Genomic DNA, 24,021 nt, shown 5'->3' with positions numbered 1-24,021 from the left:
TACAGGAGAACAAAAATGTCTCGAGCTACTTACTTGGAGAAGTCTGGGGCAGGTAGATGGGATCTCCGGTCCTGAACGCAGAGGTCAAAACATTCTGGGAGACGCCTGGGAGGAGTCTTGCATTGATCCCGCAGAAAAGAGCTTCCTGCAAAAGAGAAGAATCATCTTGGGTAGCCTCATTAGACAAGTCTGGGGCTGCTACCTGGGATCTCCGGCCCTTATAAGAAAAGGCCAGAACACTCTAGGAGACGTCTGGAAGGAATCACAGGGGATCCCGGAGGGCAGCGGTTCCTCCAAAAAAGAAAAAAACCTCAACGGTAGCTTCCTTGGAGGAGTCTGGGGCTTCTACCTGACCCCTTAGGTAGGTAACGCAGAAGACAGAAGACTGTGGGAGATGCCTGGGAGGAGTCTCAGGTGGCTGTCAGAGCTGAGAGATTTCTCTACAGGAGAACAAAAATGTCTCGAGCTACTTACTTGGAGGAGTCTGGGGCAGGTAGATGGGATCTCCGGTCCTGAACGCAGAGGTCAAAACATTCTGGGAGACGCCTGGGAGGAGTCTTGCGTCGATCCCGCAGAAGAGAGCTTCCTGCAAAAGAGAAGAATCATCTTGGGTAGCCTCATTAGACATGTCTGGGGCTGCTACCTGGGATCTCTGGTCCTTATAAGAAAAGGCCAAAAGACTCTAGGAGACGTCTGGAAGGAATCACAGGGGATCCCGGAGGGCAGCGGTTCCTCCAAAAAAGAAAAAAACCTCAACGGTAGCTTCCTTGGAGGAGTCTGGGGCTTCTACCTGACCCCTTAGGTAGGTAAAGCAGAAGACAGAAGACTCTGGGAGATGCCTGGGAGGAGTCTCAGGTGGCTGTCAGAGCTGAGAGATTTCTCTACAGGAGAACAAAAATGTCTCGAGCTACTTACTTGGAGGAGTCTGGGGCAGGTAGATGGGATCTCCGGTCCTGAACGCAGAGGTCAAAACATTCTGGGAGACGCCTGGGAGGAGTCTTGCGTTGATCCCGCAGAAAAGAGCTTCCTGCAAAAGAGAAGAATCATCTTGGGTAGCCTCATTAGACAAGTCTGGGGCTGCTACCTGGGATCTGCAGCCCTTATAAGAAAAGGCCAGAACACTCTAGGAGACGTCTGGAAGGAATCACAGGGGATCCCGGAGGGCAGCGGTTCCTCCAAAAAAGAAAAAAACCTCAACGGTAGCTTCCTTGGAGGAGTCTGGGGCTTCTACCTGACCCCTTAGGTAGGTAAAGCAGAAGACAGAAGACTCTGGGAGATGCCTGGGAGGAGTCTCAGGTGGCTGTCAGAGCTGAGAGATTTCTCTACAGGAGAACAAAAATGTCTCGAGCTACTTACTTGGAGGAGTCTGGGGCAGGTAGATGGGATCTCCGGTCCTGAACGCAGAGGTCAAAACATTCTGGGAGACGCCTGGGAGGAGTCTTGCGTTGATCCCGCAGAAAAGAGCTTCCTGCAAAAGAGAAGAATCATCTTGGGTAGCCTCATTAGACATGTCTGGGGCTGCTACCTGGGATCTCCAGCCCTTATAAGAAAAGGCCAAAAGACTCTAGGAGATGTCTGGAAGGAATCACAGGGGATCCCGGAGGGCAGCGGTTCCTCCAAAAAAGAAAAAAACCTCAACGGTAGCTTCCTTGGAGGAGTCTGGGGCTTCTGACACCTTAGGTAGTTAAAGCAGAAGACAGAAGACTCTGGGAGATGCCTGGGAGGAGTCTCAGGTGGCTGTCAGAGCTGAGAGATTTCTCTACAGGAGAACAAAAATGTCTCGAGCTACTTACTTGGAGGAGTCTGGGGCAGGTAGCTGGGATCTGCAGTCCTGAACGCGGAGGTCAAAACATTCTGGGAGACGCCTGGGAGGAGTCTTGCGTCGATCCCGCAGAAGAGAGCTTCCTGCAAAAGAGAAGAATCATCTAGGGTAGCCTCACTGGACAAGTGTGGGGCTGCTACCTGGGATCTCCGGTCCTTATAAGAAAAGGCCAAAAGACTCTAGGAGACATCTGGAAGGAATCACAGGAGATCCCGGAGGGCAGCGGTTCCTCCAAGAAAAGAAAAAAACCTCAACGGTAGCTTCCTTGGAGGAGTCTGGGGCTTCTGACACCTTAGGTAGTTAAAGCAGAGGACAGAAGACTCTGGGAGATGCCTCGGAGGAGTCTCAGGTGGCTGTCAGAGCTGAGAGATTTCTCTACAGGAGAACAAAAATGTCTCGAGCTACTTACTTGGAGGAGTCTGGGGCAGGTAGATGGGATCTCCGGTCCCGAACGCAGAGGTCAAAACATTCTGGGAGACACCTGGGAGGAGTCTTGCGTTGATCCCGCAGAAAAGAGCTTCCTGCAAAAGAGAAGAATCATCTTGGGTAGCCTCATTAGACAAGTCTGGGGCTGCTACCTGGGATCTCCAGCCCTTATAAGAAAAGGCCAGAAGACTCTAGGAGACGTCTGGAAGGAATCACAGGGGATCCCGGAGGTCAGAGGCTCCTCCAAAAAAGAAAAAAACCTCAACGGTAGGTAGCTTCCTTGGAGGAGTCTGGGGCTTCTACCTGACCCCTTAGGTAGGTAAAGCAGAAGACAGAAGACTCTGGGGGATGCCTGGGAGGAGTCTCAGGTGGATGTCGGAGTTGAGAGATTTCTCTACAGGACAACAAAAATGTCTCGAGCTACTTACTTGGAGGAGTCTGGGGCAGGTAGCTGGGATCTCCGGTGCCGAACGCGGAGGTCAAAACATTCTGGGAGACACCTGGGAGGAGTCTTGCGTCGATCCCGCAGAAGAGAGCTTCCTGCAAAAGAGAAGAATCATCTTGGGTAGCCTCATTAGACAAGTCTGGGGCTGCTACCTGGGATCTCCGGTCCTTATAAGAAAAGGCCAAAAGACTCTAGGAGACGTCTGGAAGGAATCACAGGGGATCCCGGAGGGCAGCGGTTCCTCCAAAAAAGAAAAAAACCTCAACGGTAGCTTCCTTGGAGGAGTCTGGGGCTTCTACCTGACCCCTTAGATAGCTAAAGCAGAAGACAGAAGACTCTGGGAGATGCCTGGGAGGAGTCTCAGGTGGCTGTCGGAGTTGAGAGATTTCTCTACAGGACAATAAAAATGTCTCGAGCTACTTACTTGGAGGAGTCTGGGGCAGGTAGCTGGGATCTCCAGTCCCGAACGCGAAGGTCAAAACATTCTGGGAGACGCCTGGGAGGAGTCTTGCGTCCATCCCGCAGAAGAGAGCTTCCTGCAAAAGAGAAGAATCATCTAGGGTAGCCTCATTAGATAAGTCTGGGGCTGCTACCTGGGATCTCCGGCCCTTATAAGAAAAGGCCAGAAGACTCTAGGAGACGTCTGGAAGGAATCACAGGAGATCCCGGAGGGCAGCGGTTCCTCCAAAAAAAGAAAAAAACCTCAACGGTAGCTTCCTTGGAGGAGTCTGGGGTTTCTACCTGACCCCTTAGGTAGGTAAAGCAGAGGACAGAAGACTGTGGGAGATGCCTGGGAGGAGTCTCAGGTGCCTGTCGGAGTTGAGAGATTTCTCTACAGGAGAACAAAAATGTCTCGAGCTACTTACTTGGAGGAGCCTGGGGCAGGTAGCTGGGATCTCCAGTCCTGAACGCAGAGGTCAAAACATTCTGGGAGACGCCTGGGAGGAGTCTTGCGTCGATCCCGCAAAAGAGAGCTTCCTGCAAAAGAGAAGAATCATCTTGGGTAGCCTCATTAGACATGTCTGGGGCTGCTACCTGGGATCTCTGGTCCTTATAAGAAAAGGCCAAAAGACTCTAGGAGACGTCTGGAAGGAATCACAGGGGATCCCGGAGGGCAGCGGTTCCTCCAAAAAAGAAAAAAACCTCAATGGTAGCTTCCTTGGAGGAGTCTGGGGCTTCTACCTGACCCCTTAGGTAGGTAAAGCAGAAGACAGAAGACTCTGGGATATGCCTCGGAGGAGTCTCAGGTGGCTGTCAGAGCTGAGAGATTTCTCTACAGGACAACAAAAATGTCTCGAGCTACTTACTTGGAGGAGTCTGGGGCAGGTAGATGGGATCTCCGGTCCTGAACGCAGAGGTCAAAACATTCTGGGAGACGCCTGGGAGGAGTCTTGCGTCGATCCCGCAGAAGACAGCTTCCTGCAAAAGAGAAGAATCATCTAGGGTAGCCTCATTAGACATGTCTGGGGCTGCTACCTGGGATCTCCGGCCCTTATAAGAAAAGGCCAGAAGACTCTAGGAGACGTCTGGAAGGAATCACAGGGGATCCCGGAGGGCAGCGGTTCCTCCAAAAAAGAAAAAACCTCAACGGTAGCTTCCTTGGAGGAGTTTGGGGCTTCTACCTGACCCCTTAGATAGCTAAAGCAGAAGACAGAAGACTCTGGGAGATGCCTCGGAGGAGTCTCAGGTGGCTGTCGGAGTTGAGAGATTTCTCTACAGGACAACAAAAATGTCTCGAGCTACTTACTTGGAGGAGTCTGGGGCAGGTAGCTGGGATCTCCAGTCCCGAACGCGGAGGTCAAAACATTCTGGGAGACGCCTGGGAGGAGTCTTGCGTCCATCCCGCAGAAGAGAGCTTCCTGCAAAAGAGAAGAATCATCTAGGGTAGCCTCATTAGATAAGTCTGGGGCTGCTACCTGGGATCTCCGGCCCTTATAAGAAAAGGCCAGAAGACTCTAGGAGACGTCTGGAAGGAATCACAGGGGATCCCGGAGGGCAGCGGTTCCTCCAAAAAAGAAAAAACCTCAACGGTAGCTTCCTTGGAGGAGTCTGGGGCTTCTACCTGACCCCTTAGATAGCTAAAGCAGAAGACAGAAGACTCTGGGAGATGCCTCGGAGGAGTCTCAGGTGGCTGTCGGAGTTGAGAGATTTCTCTACAGGACAACAAAAATGTCTCGAGCTACTTACTTGGAGGAGTCTGGGGCAGGTAGCTGGGATCTCCAGTCCCGAACGCGGAGGTCAAAACATTCTGGGAGACGCCTGGGAGGAGTCTTGCGTCCATCCCGCAGAAGAGAGCTTCCTGCAAAAGAGAAGAATCATCTAGGGTAGCCTCATTAGATAAGTCTGGGGCTGCTACCTGGGATCTCCGGCCCTTATAAGAAAAGGCCAGAAGACTCTAGGAGACGTCTGGAAGGAATCACAGGGGATCCCGGAGGTCAGAGGCTCCTCCAAAAAAGAAAAAAACCTCAACGGTAGTAGCTTCCTTGGAGGAGTCTGGGGCTTCTACCTGACCCCATAGGTAGGTAAAGCAGAAGACAGAAGACTCTGGGAGATGCCTCGGAGGAGTCTCAGGTGGATGTCGGAGTTGAGAGATTTCTCTACAGGACAACAAAAATGTCTCGAGCTACTTACTTGGAGGAGTCTGGGGCAGGTAGCTGGGATCTCCGGTGCCGAACGCGGAGGTCAAAACATTCTGGGAGACACCTGGGAGGAGTCTTGCGTCGATCCCGCAGAAGAGAGCTTCCTGCAAAAGAGAAGAATCATCTTGGGTAGCCTCATTAGACAAGTCTGGGGCTGCTACCTGGGATCTCCGGTCCTTATAAGAAAAGGCCAGAAGACTCTAGGAGACGTCTGGAAGGAATCACAGGAGATCCCGGAGGGCAGCGGTTCCTCCAAAAAAAGAAAAAAACCTCAACGGTAGCTTCCTTGGAGGAGTCTGGGGCTTCTACCTGACCCCTTAGGTAGGTAAAGCAGAGGACAGAAGACTGTGGGAGATGCCTGGGAGGAGTCTCAGGTGCCTGTCGGAGTTGAGAGATTTCTCTACAGGAGAACAAAAATGTCTCGAGCTACTTACTTGGAGGAGCCTGGGGCAGGTAGCTGGGATCTCCAGTCCTGAACGCAGAGGTCAAAACATTCTGGGAGACGCCTGGGAGGAGTCTTGCGTCGATCCCGCAAAAGAGAGCTTCCTGCAAAAGAGAAGAATCATCTTGGGTAGCCTCATTAGACAAGTCTGGGGCTGCTACCTGGGATCTCTGGTCCTTATAAGAAAAGGCCAAAAGACTCTAGGAGACGTCTGGAAGGAATCACAGGGGATCCCGGAGGGCAGCGGTTCCTCCAAAAAAGAAAAAAACCTCAACGGTAGCTTCCTTGGAGGAGTCTGGGGCTTCTACCTGACCCCTTAGGTAGGTAAAGCAGAAGACAGAAGACTGTGGGAGATGCCTGGGAGGAGTCTCAGGTGGCTGTCAGAGCTGAGAGATTTCTCTACAGGAGAACAAAAATATCTCGAGCTACTTACTTGGAGGAGTCTGGGGCAGGTAGATGGGATCTCCGGGCCCGAACGCGGAGGTCAAAACATTCTGGGAGACGCCTGGGAGGAGTCTTGCGTCGATCCCGCAGAAGAGAGCTTCCTGCAAAAGAGAAGAATCATCTAGGGTAGCCTCATTAGACATGTCTGGGGCTGCTACCTGGGATCTCTGGTCCTTATTAGAAAAGGCCAAAAGGCTCTAGGAGACATCTGGAAGGAATCACAGGAGATCCCGGAGGGCAGCGGTTCCTCCAAGAAAAGAAAAAAACCTCAACGGTAGCTTCCTTGGAGGAGTCTGGGGCTTCTGACACCTTAGGTAGTTAAAGCAGAGGACAGAAGACTCTGGGAGATGCCTGGGAGGAGTCTCAGGTGGCTGTCAGAGCTGAGAGATTTCTCTACAGGACAACAAAAATGTCTCGAGCTACTTACTTGGAGGAGTCTGGGGCAGGTAGATGGGATCTCCGGTCCCGAACGCAGAGGTCAAAACATTCTGGGAGACGCCTGGGAGGAGTCTTGCGTTGATCCCGCAGAAAAGAGCTTCCTGCAAAAGAGAAGAATCATCTTGGGTAGCCTCATTAGACAAGTCTGGGGCTGCTACCTGGGATCTCCAGCCCTTATAAGAAAAGGCCAGAAGACTCTAGGTGAGGTCTGGAAGGAATCACAGGAGATCCCGGAGGGCAGCGGTTCCTCCAAAAAAGAAAAAAACCTCAACGGTAGCTTCCTTGGAGGAGTCTGGGGCTTCTACCTGACCCCTTAGGTAGGTAAAGCAGAAGACAGAAGACTCTGGGAGATGCCTCGGAGGAGTCTCAGGTGGATGTCGGAGTTGAGAGATTTCTCTACAGGACAACAAAAATGTCTCGAGCTACTTACTTGGAGGAGCCTGGGGCAGGTAGCTGGGATCTCCAGTCTCGAACACGGAGGTCAAAACATTCTGGGAGACGCCTGGGAGAAGTCTTGCGTCGATCCCGCAGAAGAGAGCTTCCTGCAAAAGAGAAGAATCATCTTGGGTAGCCTCATTAGACATGTCTGGGGCTGCTACCTGGGATCTCCGGTCCTTATAAGAAAAGGCCAAAAGACTCTAGGAGACGTCTGGAAGGAATCACAGGGGATCCCGGAGGTCAGAGGCTCCTCCAAAAAAGAAAAAAACCTCAACGGTAGCTTCCTTGGAGGAGTCTGGGGCTTCTACCTGACCCCTTAGATAGCTAAAGCAGAAGACAGAAGACTCTGGGAGATGCCTCGGAGGAGTCTCAGGTGGATGTCGGAGTTGAGAGATTTCTCTACAGGACAACAAAAATGTCTCGAGCTACTTACTTGGAGGAGTCTGGGGCAGGTAGCTGGGATCTCCGGTGCCGAACGCGGAGGTCAAAACATTCTGGGAGACACCTGGGAGGAGTCTTGCGTCGATCCCGCAGAAGAGAGCTTCCTGCAAAAGAGAAGAATCATCTTGGGTAGCCTCATTAGACAAGTCTGGGGCTGCTACCTGGGATCTCCGGTCCTTATAAGAAAAGGCCAAAAGACTCTAGGAGACGTCTGGAAGGAATCACAGGGGATCCCGGAGGGCAGCGGTTCCTCCAAAAAAGAAAAAAACCTCAACGGTAGGTAGCTTCCTTGGAGGAGTCTGGGGCTTCTACCTGACCCCTTAGATAGCTAAAGCAGAAGACAGAAGACTCTGGGAGATGCCTCGGAGGAGTCTCAGGTGGCTGTCGGAGTTGAGAGATTTCTCTACAGGACAACAAAAATGTCTCGAGCTACTTACTTGGAGGAGCCTGGGGCAGGTAGCTGGGATCTCCAGTCCCGAACGCGGAGGTCAAAACATTCTGGGAGACGCCTGGGAGGAGTCTTGCGTCCATCCCGCAGAAGAGAGCTTCCTGCAAAAGAGAAGAATCATCTTGGGTAGCCTCATTAGACATGTCTGGGGCTGCTACCTGGGATCTCCGGTCCTTATAAGAAAAGGCCAAAAGACTCTAGGAGACGTCTGGAAGGAATCACAGGGGATCCCGGAGGGCAGCGGTTCCTCCAAAAAAGAGAAAAACCTCAACGGTAGCTTCCTTGGAGGAGTCTGGGGCTTCTACCTGACCCCTTAGGTAGTTAAAGCAGAGGACAGAAGACTCTGGGAGATGCCTCGGAGGAGTCTCAGGTGCCTGTCGGAGTTGAGAGATTTCTCTACAGGACAACAAAAATGTCTCGAGCTACTTACTTGGAGGAGTCTGGGGCAGGTAGCTGGGATCTCCAGTCCCGGACGCGGAGGTCAAAACATTCTGGGAGACGCCTGGGAGGAGTCTTGCGTTGATCCCGCAGAAAAGAGCTTCCTGCAAAAGAGAAGAATCATCTTGGGTAGCCTCATTAGACAAGTCTGGGGCTGCTACCTGGGATCTCCGGCCCTTACAAGAAAAGGCCAGAAGACTCTAGGAGACGTCTGGAAGGAATCACAGGGGATCCCAGAGGGCAGCGGTTCCTCCAAGAAAAGAAAAAAACCTCAACGGTAGCTTCCTTGGAGGAGTCTGGGGCTTCTACCTGACCCCTTAGGTAGTTAAAGCAGAGGACAGAAGACTCTGGGAGATGCCTCGGAGGAGTCTCAGGTGCCTGTCGGAGTTGAGAGATTTCTCTACAGGACAACAAAAATGTCTCGAGCTACTTACTTGGAGGAGTCTGGGGCAGGTAGCTGGGATCTCCAGTCCCGAACGCGGAGGTCAAAACATTCTGGGAGACGCCTGGGAGGAGTCTTGCGTTGATCCCGCAGAAGAGAGCTTCCTGCAAAAGAGAAGAATCATCTAGGGTAGCCTCATTAGATAAGTCTGGGGCTGCTACCTGGGATCTCCGGCCCTTATAAGAAAACACCAAAAGACTCTAGGAGACGTCTGGAAGGAATCACAGGGGATCCCGGAGGTCAGAGGCTCCTCCAAAAAAGAAAAAAACCTCAACGGTAGCTTCCTTGGAGGAGTCTGGGGCTTCCACCTGACCCCTTACGTAGGTAAAGCAGAGGACAGAAGACTCTGGGAGATGCCTGGGAGGAGTCTCAGGTGGCTGTCAGAGCTGAGAGATTTCTCTACAGGACAACAAAAATGTCTCGAGCTACTTACTTGGAGGAGCCTGGGGCAGGTAGATGGGATCTCCGGTCCTGAACGCAGAGGTCAAAACATTCTGGGAGACGCCTGGGAGGAGTCTTGCGTTGATCCCGCAGAAAAGAGCTTCCTGCAAAAGAGAAGAATCATCTTGGGTAGCCTCATTAGACAAGTCTGGGGCTGCTACCTGGGATCTGCAGCCCTTATAAGAAAAGGCCAGAACACTCAAGGAGACGTCTGGAAGGAATCACAGGGGATCCCGGAGGGCAGCGGTTCCTCCAAAAAAGAAAAAAACCTCAACGGTAGCTTCCTTGGAGGAGTCTGGGGCTTCTACCTGACCCCTTAGGTAGGTAAAGCAGAAGACAGAAGACTCTGGGAGATGCCTCGGAGGAGTCTCAGGTGGCTGTCGGAGTTGAGAGATTTCTCTACAGGACAACAAAAATGTCTCGAGCTACTTACTTGGAGGAGCCTGGGGCAGGTAGCTGGGATCTCCAGTCCCGAACGCGGAGGTCAAAACATTCTGGGAGACGCCTGGGAGGAGTCTTGCGTCCATCCCGCAGAAGAGAGCTTCCTGCAAAAGAGAAGAATCATCTTGGGTAGCCTCATTAGACATGTCTGGGGCTGCTACCTGGGATCTCTGGTCCTTATAAGAAAAGGCCAAAAGACTCTAGGAGACGTCTGGAAGGAATCACAGGGGATCCCGGAGGGCAGCGGTTCCTCCAAAAAAGAGAAAAACCTCAACGGTAGCTTCCTTGGAGGAGTCTGGGGCTTCTACCTGACCCCTTAGATAGGTAAAGTAGAAGACAGAAGACTCTGCGAGATGCCTCGGAGGAGTCTCAGGTGCCTGTCGGAGTTGAGAGATTTCTCTACAGGACAACAAAAATGTCTCGAGCTACTTACTTGGAGGAGTCTGGGGCAGGTAGCTGGGATCTCCAGTCCCGGACGCGGAGGTCAAAACATTCTGGGAGACGCCTGGGAGGAGTCTTGCGTCCATCCCGCAGAAGAGAGCTTCCTGCAAAAGAGAAGAATCATCTTGGGTAGCCTCATTAGACAAGTCTGGGGCTGCTACCTGGGATCTCCGGCCCTTACAAGAAAAGGCCAGAAGACTCTAGGAGACGTCTGGAAGGAATCACAGGGGATCCCAGAGGGCAGCGGTTCCTCCAAGAAAAGAAAAAAACCTCAACGGTAGCTTCCTTGGAGGAGTCTGGGGCTTCTACCTGACCCCTTAGGTAGTTAAAGCAGAGGACAGAAGACTCTGGGAGATGCCTCGGAGGAGTCTCAGGTGCCTGTCGGAGTTGAGAGATTTCTCTACAGGACAACAAAAATGTCTCGAGCTACTTACTTGGAGGAGTCTGGGGCAGGTAGCTGGGATCTCCAGTCCCGAACGCGGAGGTCAAAACATTCTGGGAGACGCCTGGGAGGAGTCTTGCGTTGATCCCGCAGAAGAGAGCTTCCTGCAAAAGAGAAGAATCATCTAGGGTAGCCTCATTAGATAAGTCTGGGGCTGCTACCTGGGATCTCCGGCCCTTATAAGAAAACACCAAAAGACTCTAGGAGACGTCTGGAAGGAATCACAGGGGATCCCGGAGGTCAGAGGCTCCTCCAAAAAAGAAAAAAACCTCAACGGTAGCTTCCTTGGAGGAGTCTGGGGCTTCTACCTGACCCCTTACGTAGGTAAAGCAGAGGACAGAAGACTCTGGGAGATGCCTGGGAGGAGTCTCAGGTGGCTGTCAGAGCTGAGAGATTTCTCTACAGGAGAACAAAAATGTCTCGAGCTACTTACTTGGAGGAGCCTGGGGCAGGTAGATGGGATCTCCGGTCCTGAACGCAGAGGTCAAAACATTCTGGGAGACGCCTGGGAGGAGTCTTGCGTTGATCCCGCAGAAAAGAGCTTCCTGCAAAAGAGAAGAATCATCTTGGGTAGCCTCATTAGACAAGTCTGGGGCTGCTACCTGGGATCTGCAGCCCTTATAAGAAAAGGCCAGAACACTCAAGGAGACGTCTGGAAGGAATCACAGGGGATCCCGGAGGGCAGCGGTTCCTCCAAAAAAGAAAAAAACCTCAACGGTAGCTTCCTTGGAGGAGTCTGGGGCTTCTACCTGACCCCTTAGGTAGGTAAAGCAGAAGACAGAAGACTCTGGGAGATGCCTCGGAGGAGTCTCAGGTGGCTGTCGGAGTTGAGACATTTCTCTACAGGACAACAAAAATGTCTCGAGCTACTTACTTGGAGGAGCCTGGGGCAGGTAGCTGGGATCTCCAGTCCCGAACGCGGAGGTCAAAACATTCTGGGAGACGCCTGGGAGGAGTCTTGCGTCCATCCCGCAGAAGAGAGCTTCCTGCAAAAGAGAAGAATCATCTTGGGTAGCCTCATTAGACATGTCTGGGGCTGCTACCTGGGATCTCCGGTCCTTATAAGAAAAGGCCAAAAGACTCTAGGAGACGTCTGGAAGGAATCACAGGGGATCCCGGAGGGCAGCGGTTCCTCCAAAAAAGAGAAAAACCTCAACGGTAGCTTCCTTGGAGGAGTCTGGGGCTTCTACCTGACCCCTTAGATAGGTAAAGTAGAAGACAGAAGACTCTGGGAGATGCCTCGGAGGAGTCTCAGGTGCCTGTCGGAGTTGAGAGATTTCTCTACAGGACAACAAAAATGTCTCGAGCTACTTACTTGGAGGAGTCTGGGGCAGGTAGCTGGGATCTCCAGTCCCGGACGCGGAGGTCAAAACATTCTGGGAGACGCCTGGGAGGAGTCTTGCGTTGATCCCGCAGAAAAGAGCTTCCTGCAAAAGAGAAGAATCATCTTGGGTAGCCTCATTAGACAAGTCTGGGGCTGCTACCTGGGATCTCCGGCCCTTACAAGAAAAGGCCAGAAGACTCTAGGAGACGTCTGGAAGGAATCACAGGGGATCCCAGAGGGCAGCGGTTCCTCCAAGAAAAGAAAAAAACCTCAACGGTAGCTTCCTTGGAGGAGTCTGGGGCTTCTACCTGACCCCTTAGGTAGTTAAAGCAGAGGACAGAAGACTCTGGGAGATGCCTCGGAGGAGTCTCAGGTGCCTGTCGGAGTTGAGAGATTTCTCTACAGGACAACAAAAATGTCTCGAGCTACTTACTTGGAGGAGTCTGGGGCAGGTAGCTGGGATCTCCAGTCCCGAACGCGGAGGTCAAAACATTCTGGGAGACGCCTGGGAGGAGTCTTGCGTTGATCCCGCAGAAGAGAGCTTCCTGCAAAAGAGAAGAATCATCTAGGGTAGCCTCATTAGATAAGTCTGGGGCTGCTACCTGGGATCTCCGGCCCTTATAAAGAAAAGACCAAAAGACTCTAGGAGACGTCTGGAAGGAATCACAGGGGATCCCGGAGGTCAGAGGCTCCTCCAAAAAAGAAAAAAACCTCAACGGTAGCTTCCTTGGAGGAGTCTGGGGCTTCTACCTGACCCCTTAGGTAGGTAAAGCAGAGGACAGAAGACTCTGGGAGATGCCTGGGAGGAGTCTCAGGTGGCTGTCGGAGTTGAGAGATTTCTCTACAGGACAACAAAAATGTCTCGAGCTACTTACTTGGAGGAGTCTGGGGCAGGTAGATGGGATCTCCGGGCCCGAACGCGGAGGTCAAAACATTCTGGGAGACGCCTGGGAGGAGTCTTGCGTTGATCCCGCAGAAGAGAGCTTCCTGCAAAAGAGAAGAATCATCTTGGGTAGCCTCATTAGACAAGTCTGGGGCTGCTACCTGGGATCTCCATTCCTTATAAGAAAAGGCCAGAAGACTCTAGGAGACGTCTGGAAGGAATCACAGGGGATCCCGGAGGGCAGCGGTTCCTCCAAGAAAAGAAAAAAACCTCAACGGTAGCTTCCTTGGAGGAATCTGGGGCTTCTACCTGACCCCTTAGGTAGGTAAAGCAGAGGACAGAAGACTCTGGGAGATGCCTGGGAGGAGTCTCAGGTGGCTGTCAGAGCTGAGAGATTTCTCTACAGGACAACAAAAATGTCTCGAGCTACTTACTTGGAGGAGCCTGGGGCAGGTAGATGGGATCTCCGGTCCTGAACGCAGAGGTCAAAACATTCTGGGAGACGCCTGGGAGGAGTCTTGCGTCCATCCCGCAGAAGAGAGCTTCCTGCAAAAGAGAAGAATCATCTTGGGTAGCCTCATTAGACATGTCTGGGACTGCTACCTGGGATCTCCGGTCCTTATAAGAAAAGGCCAAAAGACTCTAGGAGACGTCTGGAAGGAATCACAGGGGATCCCGGAGGGCAGCGGTTCCTCCAAAAAAGAGAAAAACCTCAACGGTAGCTTCCTTGGAGGAGTCTGGGGCTTCTACCTGACCCCTTAGATAGGTAAAGTAGAAGACAGAAGACTCTGGGAGATGCCTCGGAGGAGTCTCAGGTGCCTGTCGGAGTTGAGAGATTTCTCTACAGGACAACAAAAATGTCTCGAGCTACTTACTTGGAGGAGTCTGGGGCAGGTAGCTGGGATCTCCAGTCCCGGACGCGGAGGTCAAAACATTCTGGGAGACGCCTGGGAGGAGTCTTGCGTTGATCCCGCAGAAAAGAGCTTCCTGCAAAAGAGAAGAATCATCTTGGGTAGCCTCATTAGACAAGTCTGGGGCTGCTACCTGGGATCTCCGGCCCTTACAAGAAAAGGCCAGAAGACTCTAGGAGACGTCTGGAAGGAATCACAGGGGATCCCAGTGGGCAGCGGTTCCTCCAAGAAAAGAAAAAAACCTCAACGGTAGCTTCCTTGGAGGAGTCTGGGGCTTCTACCTGACCCCTTAGGTAGTTAAAGCAGAGGACAGAAGACTCTGGGAGATGCCTCGGAGGAGTCTCAGGTGCCTGTCGGAGTTGAGAGATTTCTCTACAGGACAACAAAAATGTCTCGAGCTACTTACTTGGAGGAGTCTGGGGCAGGTAGCTGGGATCTCCAGTCCCGAACGCGGAGGTCAAAACATTCTGGGAGACGCCTGGGAGGAGTCTTGCGTTGATCCCGCAGAAGAGAGCTTCCTGCAAAAGAGAAGAATCATCTAGGGTAGCCTCATTAGATAAGTCTGGGGCTGCTACCTGGGATCTCCGGCCCTTATAAGAAAAGGCCAAAAGACTCTAGGAGACGTCTGGAAGGAATCACAGGGGATCCCGGAGGTCAGAGGCTCCTCCAAAAAAGAAAAAAACCTCAACGGTAGCTTCCTTGGAGGAGTCTGGGGCTTCTACCTGACCCCTTAGGTAGGTAAAGCAGAGGACAGAAGACTCTGGGAGATGCCTGGGAGGAGTCTCAGGTGGCTGTCAGAGTTGAGAGATTTCTCTACAGGACAACAAAAATGTCTCGAGCTACTTACTTGGAGGAGTCTGGGGCAGGTAGATGGGATCTCCGGGCCCGAACGCGGAGGTCAAAACATTCTGGGAGACGCCTGGGAGGAGTCTTGCGTCGATCCCGCAGAAGAGAGCTTCCTGCAAAAGAGAAGAATCATCTTGGGTAGCCTCATTAGACAAGTCTGGGGCTGCTACCTGGGATCTCCAGCCCTTATAAGAAAAGGCCAGAAGACTCTAGGAGACGTCTGGAAGGAATCACAGGGGATCCCGGAGGGCAGCGGTTCCTCCAAGAAAAGAAAAAAACCTCAACGGTAGCTTCCTTGGAGGAGTCTGGGGCTTCTACCTGACCCCTTAGGTAGGTAAAGCAGAGGACAGAAGACTCTGGGAGATGCCTGGGAGGAGTCTCAGGTGGCTGTCAGAGCTGAGAGATTTCTCTACAGGACAACAAAAATGTCTCGAGCTACTTACTTGGAGGAGCCTGGGGCAGGTAGGTGGGATCTCCGGTCCTGAACGCAGAGGTCAAAACATTCTGGGAGACGCCTGGGAGGAGTCTTGCGTTGATCCCGCAGAAAAGAGCTTCCTGCAAAAGAGAAGAATCATCTTGGGTAGCCTCATTAGACAAGTCTGGGGCTGCTACCTGGGATCTGCAGCCCTTATAAGAAAAGGCCAGAACACTCAAGGAGACGTCTGGAAGGAATCACAGGGGATCCCGGAGGGCAGCGGTTCCTCCAAAAAAGAAAAAAACCTCAACGGTAGCTTCCTTGGAGGAGTCTGGGGCTTCTACCTGACCCCTTAGGTAGGTAAAGCAGAAGACAGAAGACTCTGGGAGATGCCTCGGAGGAGTCTCAGGTGCCTGTCGGTGTTGAGAGATTTCTCTACAGGACAACAAAAATGTCTCGAGCTACTTACTTGGAGGAGCCTGGGGCAGGTAGCTGGGATCTCCAGTCCCGAACGCGGAGGTCAAAACATTCTGGGAGACGCCTGGGAGGAGTCTTGCATCCATCCCGCAGAAGAGAGCTTCCTGCAAAAGAGAAGAATCATCTTGGGTAGCCTCATTAGACAAGTCTGGGGCTGCTACCTGGGATCTCCGGCCCTTACAAGAAAAGGCCAGAAGACTCTAGGAGACGTCTGGAAGGAATCACAGGGGATCCCGGAGGGCAGCGGTTCCTCCAAGAAAAGAAAAAAACCTCAACGGTAGCTTCCTTGGAGGAGTCTGGGGCTTCTACCTGACCCCTTAGGTAGGTAAAGCAGAGGACAGAAGACTCTGGGAGATGCCTGGGAGGAGTCTCAGGTGGCTGTCAGAGCTGAGAGATTTCTCTACAGGACAACAAAAATGTCTCGAGCTACTTACTTGGAGGAGCCTGGGGCAGGTAGATGGGATCTCCGGTCCTGAACGCAGAGGTCAAAACATTCTGGGAGACGCCTGGGAGGAGTCTTGCGTTGATCCCGCAGAAAAGAGCTTCCTGCAAAAGAGAAGAATCATCTTGGGTAGCCTCATTAGACAAGTCTGGGGCTGCTACCTGGGATCTGCAGCCCTTATAAGAAAAGGCCAGAACACTCAAGGAGACGTCTGGAAGGAATCACAGGGGATCCCGGAGGGCAGCGGTTCCTCCAAAAAAGAAAAAAACCTCAACGGTACCTTCCTTGGAGGAGTCTGGGGCTTCTACCTGACCCCTTAGGTAGGTAAAGCAGAAGACAGAAGACTCTGGGAGATGCCTCGGAGGAGTCTCAGGTGCCTGTCGGTGTTGAGAGATTTCTCTACAGGACAACAAAAATGTCTCGAGCTACTTACTTGGAGGAGCCTGGGGCAGGTAGATGGGATCTCCAGTCCCGAACGCGGAGGTCAAAACATTCTGGGAGACGCCTGGGAGGAGTCTTGCATCCATCCCGCAGAAGAGAGCTTCCTGCAAAAGAGAAGAATCATCTTGGGTAGCCTCATTAGACAAGTCTGGGGCTGCTACCTGGGATCTCCGGCCCTTACAAGAAAAGGCCAGAAGACTCTAGGAGACGTCTGGAAGGAATCACAGGGGATCCCGGAGGGCAGCGGTTCCTCCAAGAAAAGAAAAAAACCTCAACGGTAGCTTCCTTGGAGGAGTCTGGGGCTTCTACCTGACCCCTTAGGTAGTTAAAGCTTCCTGCAAAAGAGAAGAATCATCTAGGGTAGCCTCATTAGACAAGTCTGGGGCTGCTACCTGGGATCTCCGGTCCTTATAAGAAAAGCCTCTCTCCCCCCCCGCCATACGGATGCCTATTGCGTGAGATTCGAACAGTCGGCTGTACTGAGTGCTTCCCCGGGAAACTTAGAATTCTTCAGAGGTCTTTTCTTTCATCATTTCATGCACTTGTAGGCGACTGTATTGCCACCTGCACATGCTTTGCAGACAGTCTATTTCTCATGGGCAATCCAAAAGCACCTGTACCATTGCTATAATAAACTGCGCTGCTCATTCATCTAGTCGTGATAGTTTGTTTGCGTGTGACAGAAATGTCAGAGTCAGCAGGTGGCAAGGGACACCCTGGAGTAGCAGGCAACTCTTTGGCAAAATGCAGCCTTAGCCCTACAGAGAAGATCCCTTTGGCTGGTTTGCATTAGCCCTTTCTTCCAAAGGCCTCACTTTGGAACACAGGATTCACATTGGTATGTGACACTCAGTTTGTTTCTGGCAGCTCAACAAACACAGGGATACCGTGTCTTGGCTAGGAGGGTAGCTCCTACACCACGCTGAGCCTCGACATATTTAACATCGTCGGGATGGAGCCCCAGGAGCCGCGGAAGAATGCGGGGATGGACCTGCCACCATCCCCGTCTGCCACGGCAGAGCAGCCGAGGAAGAGGCAGGCGCAGAGCTCCTTGCCAATGCCACCCAGCAAGCGCAGGACTCTGGCAAACGAAATGGGGGTGTGAGGGGGGATCAGACGGGGGTGAGATGGAGATGGGGGGAGTGGGGGGTGGGAGGGGAGGGGGGTGGATTGGTTGGGGGGGTTTGAGGGGGTGGGTGGGAGGCGGGTGGGGGATAGGGTGGGTTTAGAGCAGCTTTGGTGGGACCTTTTCTTTTGTCTTTCCCATTAAAAGCTCTTTCTCCAGAACCGCTCCGTGCCTGTGTGGGACGGGGAGGGAGCGCGGGGGGCACTGGGAAACAGCCCCCAAGAGGTGCAAAAGCCCCGCCGAGCCCCAGATCCGAGCCAGCAAGCCCCGAGAGGAACCCAGCCACCCCCAGACCTGTGTCACCACCAGCGCGGCAGGTGATGGTGGGGGGGGGGGACGGGAACGGGAACAACTCCCTGTTCCCCTTCCCCAGGGGAAGCAGCCCTTTGGTGGGGAAGCCAGGACAGACAGGTCCCTGCAGGACTCACGGACACAGCCCCACGCAGAAAGCAGCACAGAGCCCCTGCGACAACGACAGACCTTGGGGGCCGGGGCGGGGACACGGGCACACACAACAGCAAGGCCTGCAAGGCCTTCGTCTTGAACACCACCAGCGTCCCCTCCAGTGGGGACAGGGCTCGCTGCAAAGCCCTTCAAAGCCTCAAGACCATCACGGCCTTCCTCGCGTCCCAGCGCACTCAGCCCCCGAGAGCCCAGCTCTGCCTCACTGACACAGCAAAATAACCCCAAATCACCCCAAGAATGGCAAGGGAGGGAGCTGCAGGCCAGGCAGGGACCCTCCTCCGCTTGTCTGGCTGCGCCTTCGGCAGCTGCAAGACCGGGAAGTTCCGGGCGGGCTGGAGGGGGGCGCGGAAATCAGAAGGAAAAAAAACCAACCAATCCCCCAAAAAACCCCAAATCACTGCACCGGCCAGAAAGTGCCTGGAAACTTCAGCCCTCTTTATTGCCCGTTTCCCATGCGAGCTCCACGACCTGGGAGCAACACAGCCAACAGCACCTTCGAGAAGCAGCCTCAGCTTTCCGTGTCTGGCTTTCAGAAGGTGCAGGGTGAGGTTCCTGTCGGGGTGGTCTCCCAGCACCACGGGGGGCTGGGGGGGGAGCAAGCCCCTTCCTTCGGGCAGTCCCAGTGGTGCCGCTGGGGCGGCAGGAGCTGCGCTGGACCCCGGGCAGGCGCAGTGACGTCAGCAACAGAACGGCGCAGCTCCCAGTGCCGCTGCTGCTCAGTGTCTCGCCTCGCACACTGACTCGCCCCAAGCATTGTCCTTGCCCCAAAACCGTCCCCTTGAGCAGCTGCACCGCCACCGCCCGCAGCTCTCGGGGGCCACAGAGGTTTATTCTGCTCAAGAGGAGGAGGAAAAACAAAAGAAAAGAGAAAGCCCCAAACCCAAACGTAAAGGAGCCTCAGCGCTGGAGAACGAGCTCTCCTCTCTCAAAGCAGCCTGGGGGAACCACGGGCAGAAGAGGCGAACCCAGCCCTGGGCTTGGGGTTTGAGGACTGCTCACCGCTTCCCCAGCCACCCTCCCTGGGTGGAGAACTGCTGCAGCATGTTGAAGGCAGAGAGCAGGACCCAGCTCTGCACCACCAGCGCTTTGCCGGGACACAGGCGGCCTGAGCAGAGCCTGGACCTCCCCGTACACCTCACCGCAGACAGCCAGAGCACACCCAGACACCCAGGCATCGCCACTTCCCACCCCGGCTGGCCAATGCAACGCGCTGCCTACCTTCTTCAAGGACGTCAGCGGTTTGATGCTGACGAAGCCCATCTTGTTCTTCTGGACATGTTTCAGGACGAAAGCATCCTTGGCCAGGTTCTTGTCAGAAAGGTGGAATTCCACCCTGGACACAACCCTCCTGGCCAGCGGCCGGTCAGGGACAGAGTAGCTGCAGTCCAAGAGATCAGCCCCCAGAACATCGCTCGCATCGCAGAAGCTCCCGGCAAAGCAGCAGGGACACGGGTGTGACTTGGTGGCCTTTGGGATGTGCAGCACTGCCCGGTCCCAGCCACAGCGGTGCAGATGGCAGAGTCTTGAGGAGCGGGGTGGCTCAGCTGCGCTCTGAAATGAAACGGAGTTTTACGCTTTTAGAAGCGCGCTTGCCTTCACGCCCCCAGCATCGGTCCCTGCCACAAGTTACGCAGCAGATGGCCTTGCACAATCTTGCAGCCAGAGGTGCCTCACGAACAGAGCGCAATCTCTTTGATTACCAGGATACAGGCCAGGAGAGATCTTTGGCCTCCGGTTCACGGCAGTTGTCCCGACTCCCCCAGGCCACACACTGTTCACACAGCGGGAGCGAGAGGCCTGTGTCCTTGGTACCCTTGGGGTGTCCTTGCTAGCGCCGAATCCTCCAAGCACGAGGAGGGGATGTACTAACCCCATCCCTGGGATCCCGTAGAGCGCAAACAGCCCCAGCGCCCCGACACCGGACGTTGGGCAGAATCCAGTCCTTTTCTGGGAGCACGCGGCGGCGGGTACCGTCTCCTCCGGGGTGTCACGCACCCAGGGAAAGGGCCGCCCCCTTTTCCCAGCAGGAGACTGAAAGACCTGACAGCACTACTGGAGCGAGGGCTGGGGGAAAGCGTGCCACTGAGCGACACCGCACGACCTTCCTTCGCGCCCTCGAGGTCCTTTTTCCTATTTCTGCCTCGCTCCGGTCAACGCAGCAAACAGAAGCGTGGGCAACAGTCACAAACGCATTTGCCATCTGGCGCAAGGAGGCTGCGGCTGCAGCTTGGTCCCCGCTTGGCTCGGCTGAATCAACTTGTTCTTCTTCCCCCACCGGAAAAATACTGTTGAAAGGCAAAGAGCATTTGCACCCGCAGACCCCAAGAGCCGCCTGTAGGCCCCGGGGGGCACCCCAGCCTCCCTTAACCCTTTCCCTCCCCAGGAGGAGCTGGGGAGGCTCTTGGGGGTGGGGCGGAACACAGGGAGCCCCCGCATTCCTTCCGGGGAGACGCCAAAGAGTCCTTGGCAGACAACAGCCAGAAGGGACCATGGCGCGGCCACCAACGCAGCTCCCACTGCCTGGGCCCTGGGGCCCCCCAGCGCTCCAGCTTTTCCAGCCATTCGTGCTCCCCAAAACCTTCTACCCTCGAGGTAGGGACCGACCCCAACCCCTGCAGCCCAGGGACGCTCTTGGGGGGCAAGAGCAGTGGTGACCGCCAGCCATCGCTCCTGTCTCATTCTCTCAGGCTCAGCCAACCCGTGCCGCCTGCCCACGTGGGAGCAGCCCTTCCCTGCAGCCCGGGCACCCCAGGCACCACCAGCAGGTATGGCACCCCAGTCTGCTCTGGCACCTTCACCATCCCCATCACACCCGTTCCCCCGGCACTTTTCGCATGGGGGTTCAGCAAGCCCCAGTGAGCATCCTTGCCCTCGCCCAGGCGGCGCGTGCCCAGTAAAGCCCATCTGCAGAGAATTCCCCAAATATTTGGGGCCACCTCTCCCCTTTCACCTCCTAGATGTGAGTCTCCTCCCCGATTTGCAACCCCGTCCCACCGGCACAGTGGCTTACCCCGTGGGGATTGCCCCGGCCACAAGCTCCCCACGCCCCTTGCCCAGAGCTGGGGGATGTCGGCCATCGGGGCCGGCTCAGCGGGTGCCCCTGGACAGTCACCCCGGCCCAGCACGGCTCCCCCTCACCCACACAGGTCTGCAGAGGGCTCCATGTGGCTGCCTCTTCGACCCCCGGGTCTTCCGCATCCAGTGGACAACCACCGACCTGCCTCCACCAGCCACCGCCACACTTGGCCAAGGCGCCACTTCTCTGCCGGGTGCTGCCCTGTGGGGTCCCGGGGGCTGCGGGGCCCCCCTGGCCTGGGCAGCCCCAGGGACCCCCCAGGGCCAACCACAATACCTCGCACCCTACAAAAATCAGAGGAGTGGGGTGGCCCCAGCCCCTCCGTTGCTGCTGACAGCCATCCCCAGCTACCAGCACATCGAGGGGCCCCTGGCGAAGATCAACATCTCCAGCGCGGCCACCCCTGCAGGGGCACCCCCAGGCAGCGACGTCCCCCCCAGCCAAGCCCTTGGAGATGCCCTTGCCGTGGCTGAGAAAGTGGCTCTCCAAGAGGCCCTAAGGCTCTTTGATTGCTCCCTGGGCGGGCTGGCGGTCAGCCAGCATGCTCCCAGCAGCAGCCCCATGCCTGGGGACGCTGGTGGCACCGGCGCAGACACCCCCGACTGCGACTTCAGCTCGCTCTCGCTGCCTGAGGAGATGCTCACCCCCGACTACTGCATCCCCGAGCTCAGCGACGCCATGCTGAGCCTCAAAATAGTCAATGGCGGCGGGATGGAGCCCCAGGAGCCGTGGCAGGATGCGGGGATGGACCTGCCACCGTCCCCACCTGCCACGGCCGGCAAGCTGAGGAAGAGGCAGGCGCAGAGCTCCTTGCCAATGCCACCCAGCAAGCGCAGGGCTCTGGCAGCCAACGTGAGGGTGTGAGGGGGGGGTGGGGATTAGACAGGGGTGAGAGGGATGGAGATGGGGGGAGTGGGGGGTGGGAGTGGATGGGGGGGTATCTGTCGAAGGGGGGGCCGGGGAGGGGGGTAGGGAGGGGTTAGACCAGCTTGGATGGGACCTTTTCTCTTGTCTTTTCAATTAAAAGCTCCTTCTCCAGAACCGCTCCGTGCCTGTGTGGGACGGGGAGGGAGAGCAGGGGGCACCAAGAAACAGCCCCCAAGAGGTGCAAAAGCCCCACTGAGCCCCAGATCCGAGCCGGGGAAAGCCCCGAGGGGAACCCAGCCACCCCCAGGGCCCAGTCACCACCAGCGGGGCAGGCAATGGTGGGGCGGGACGCGGACGACTCCCCTCTCCCCGTCCCCAGGGGTGGGGAAGCCAGGACAGACAGGTCCCTGCAGGACTCACGGACACGGCCCCACGCAGAAAGCAGCACAGAGCCCCTGCGACAACGACAGACCTTGGGGGCCGGGGGGGACACGGACACGCATGACAGCAAGGCCTGCAAGGCCTTCGTCTTGAACACCACCAGGGTCCCCTCCAGCGGGGATAGGGCTTGGTGCACAGCCCTTCAAAGCCTCAAGACCATCACGGCCTTCCTCGGGTCCCACTGACCTCAGCCCCCAAGAGCCCAGCTTTGCCTCACTGACACAGCAAAATAACCCCAAATCACTCTAAGAATGGCGAGGGAGGGAGCTGCAGGCCAGGCAGGGACCCTCCTCCACTTCTCTGGCTGCACCTTGGGCAGCTGTAAGACCAGCAAGGAAGGAGAAAAAATCAGAAAGAAAAAAAAAAAAACAAATCACTGCACCAGCCAGAAAGTGCCTGGAAACTTTATCAAATGGTACATTTCAGCTTGGGGGCTTGAAGATTTACACCCATGTACCAGTAAAGCTCTCCATGCATGCTACAATTTGGTGGGAGCAAGATTTGTGGGTATGTCTGCACCCAAAACGCAGCAGTAAGTGGCATCCTTTAACTGCTGTTCTTCCCAAGCCCATTTACCTTTGCAGCAAAAGGGATTGTCATCCTGCACATGGCACAAAGCAAGACACATGCAGCCTATGGTGGCTGAGAGGGTCATTAGGGAATAAATGCATTGGGCTGGTAAATTCAGCCACCAGCACTTGAAATCAGACACTGAGTCCCAACTCAAGAAGCGCTCGCTCTCCTCCCTGCCATCACGCCTCACCATCGAGCTATTAAAGCCGTCCCATTGTACCAGCTGTCCCAAGGCTGGCCCACAGCATCTGCCCAGCTTCAGCAGGCACCAAGGCCAACCCTTACGCTTCCCCTGCCTGACCCTCCTACTCAGCTCCAGCCCTTCTGGGGCAGCCCGTGCAATTTGCCATGAGCTGCTGTTAACACTCACGGGCCCAGTGACAGTACTGGATTTACTCCAGTTTATGTCAGGAACAGTGAGCTCAGCCAGGACATTCGGATTCTTCCCATCCTCCCACCAACCTTATTCATAAACAGGGGTTTGTTTGGGGTTTTTTTAAACGCCGTATTTTAGGTAGATGTAATTACTGTGAAATGCAGCAAGAGGTCAGCAGACTACATCATCACACAGACGGTCCAGGAGATGAGACGCCGTGAGCCGGGACGACAGTCAGCCCCTTCCACTGTTCAGCCCCTGGAAACATTTTGAGAAAACCAGAGGGTCGGGCTGCTCCAATACAGCTCTCACACTCCTGGCTCTGGAGCCTTCATCTCACATTCCCCACATCCCTTCGGCCTTTCTAATCACAGGCTTTAAGGTCACGACATACATCGGTGAGCAAATATTGATTTGCCTGCACTGCCTACAGATCATAATCTAACTCCACGCACCTTAAAGAAGCTCAGCACACACTCCACGTTCTTACAGCTGCTTTGACTGCAATTCAGTCTCTAGTACATTACCCTTATTTATAATGCCAGGGCTTCAGCGTGGTGCCTCAGGCACTCTAAAATTATTACAGGGCCCTTTTGACTTTCAATTCCCTTCTATTCAATTCCATTTTTATTTGTCAGCAGAGACTCCCATTGACCAGCGGTGGAAGCCAACCGTGCGCAGGCAGACGGCACTACTGCATGTTAAGCCAATCCTATAGAAATTACTTGCA

General features: G+C 54.6%; 1 protein-coding gene and 1 long non-coding RNA gene across 3 annotated transcripts in view; one reads left to right on the top strand and one right to left on the bottom strand.

Moving 5' to 3' along the window:
- Positions 1-24,021, top strand: part of LOC126037340 (collagen alpha-1(I) chain-like) — a 255,410-nt gene that overhangs the window by 186,052 nt on the left and 45,337 nt on the right. The window lies entirely within an intron of this gene.
- On the bottom strand, positions 929-1,902 carry LOC126037347 (uncharacterized). Its single transcript, XR_007505636.1, has 3 exons — positions 1,794-1,902; positions 1,357-1,468; positions 929-1,027 (listed from the first exon to the last, which is right to left on the bottom strand). It is a non-coding gene; the product is annotated as an uncharacterized LOC126037347 (long non-coding RNA).

Source organism: Accipiter gentilis, unplaced genomic scaffold (genome assembly GCF_929443795.1).
Source record: "Accipiter gentilis unplaced genomic scaffold, bAccGen1.1, whole genome shotgun sequence".
NCBI classification, from domain to species: Eukaryota; Metazoa; Chordata; class Aves; order Accipitriformes; family Accipitridae; genus Astur; species Astur gentilis.
Note: the sequence above shows the minus strand (reverse complement) of the source record. Positions and strands in the feature narration are given on the sequence as shown.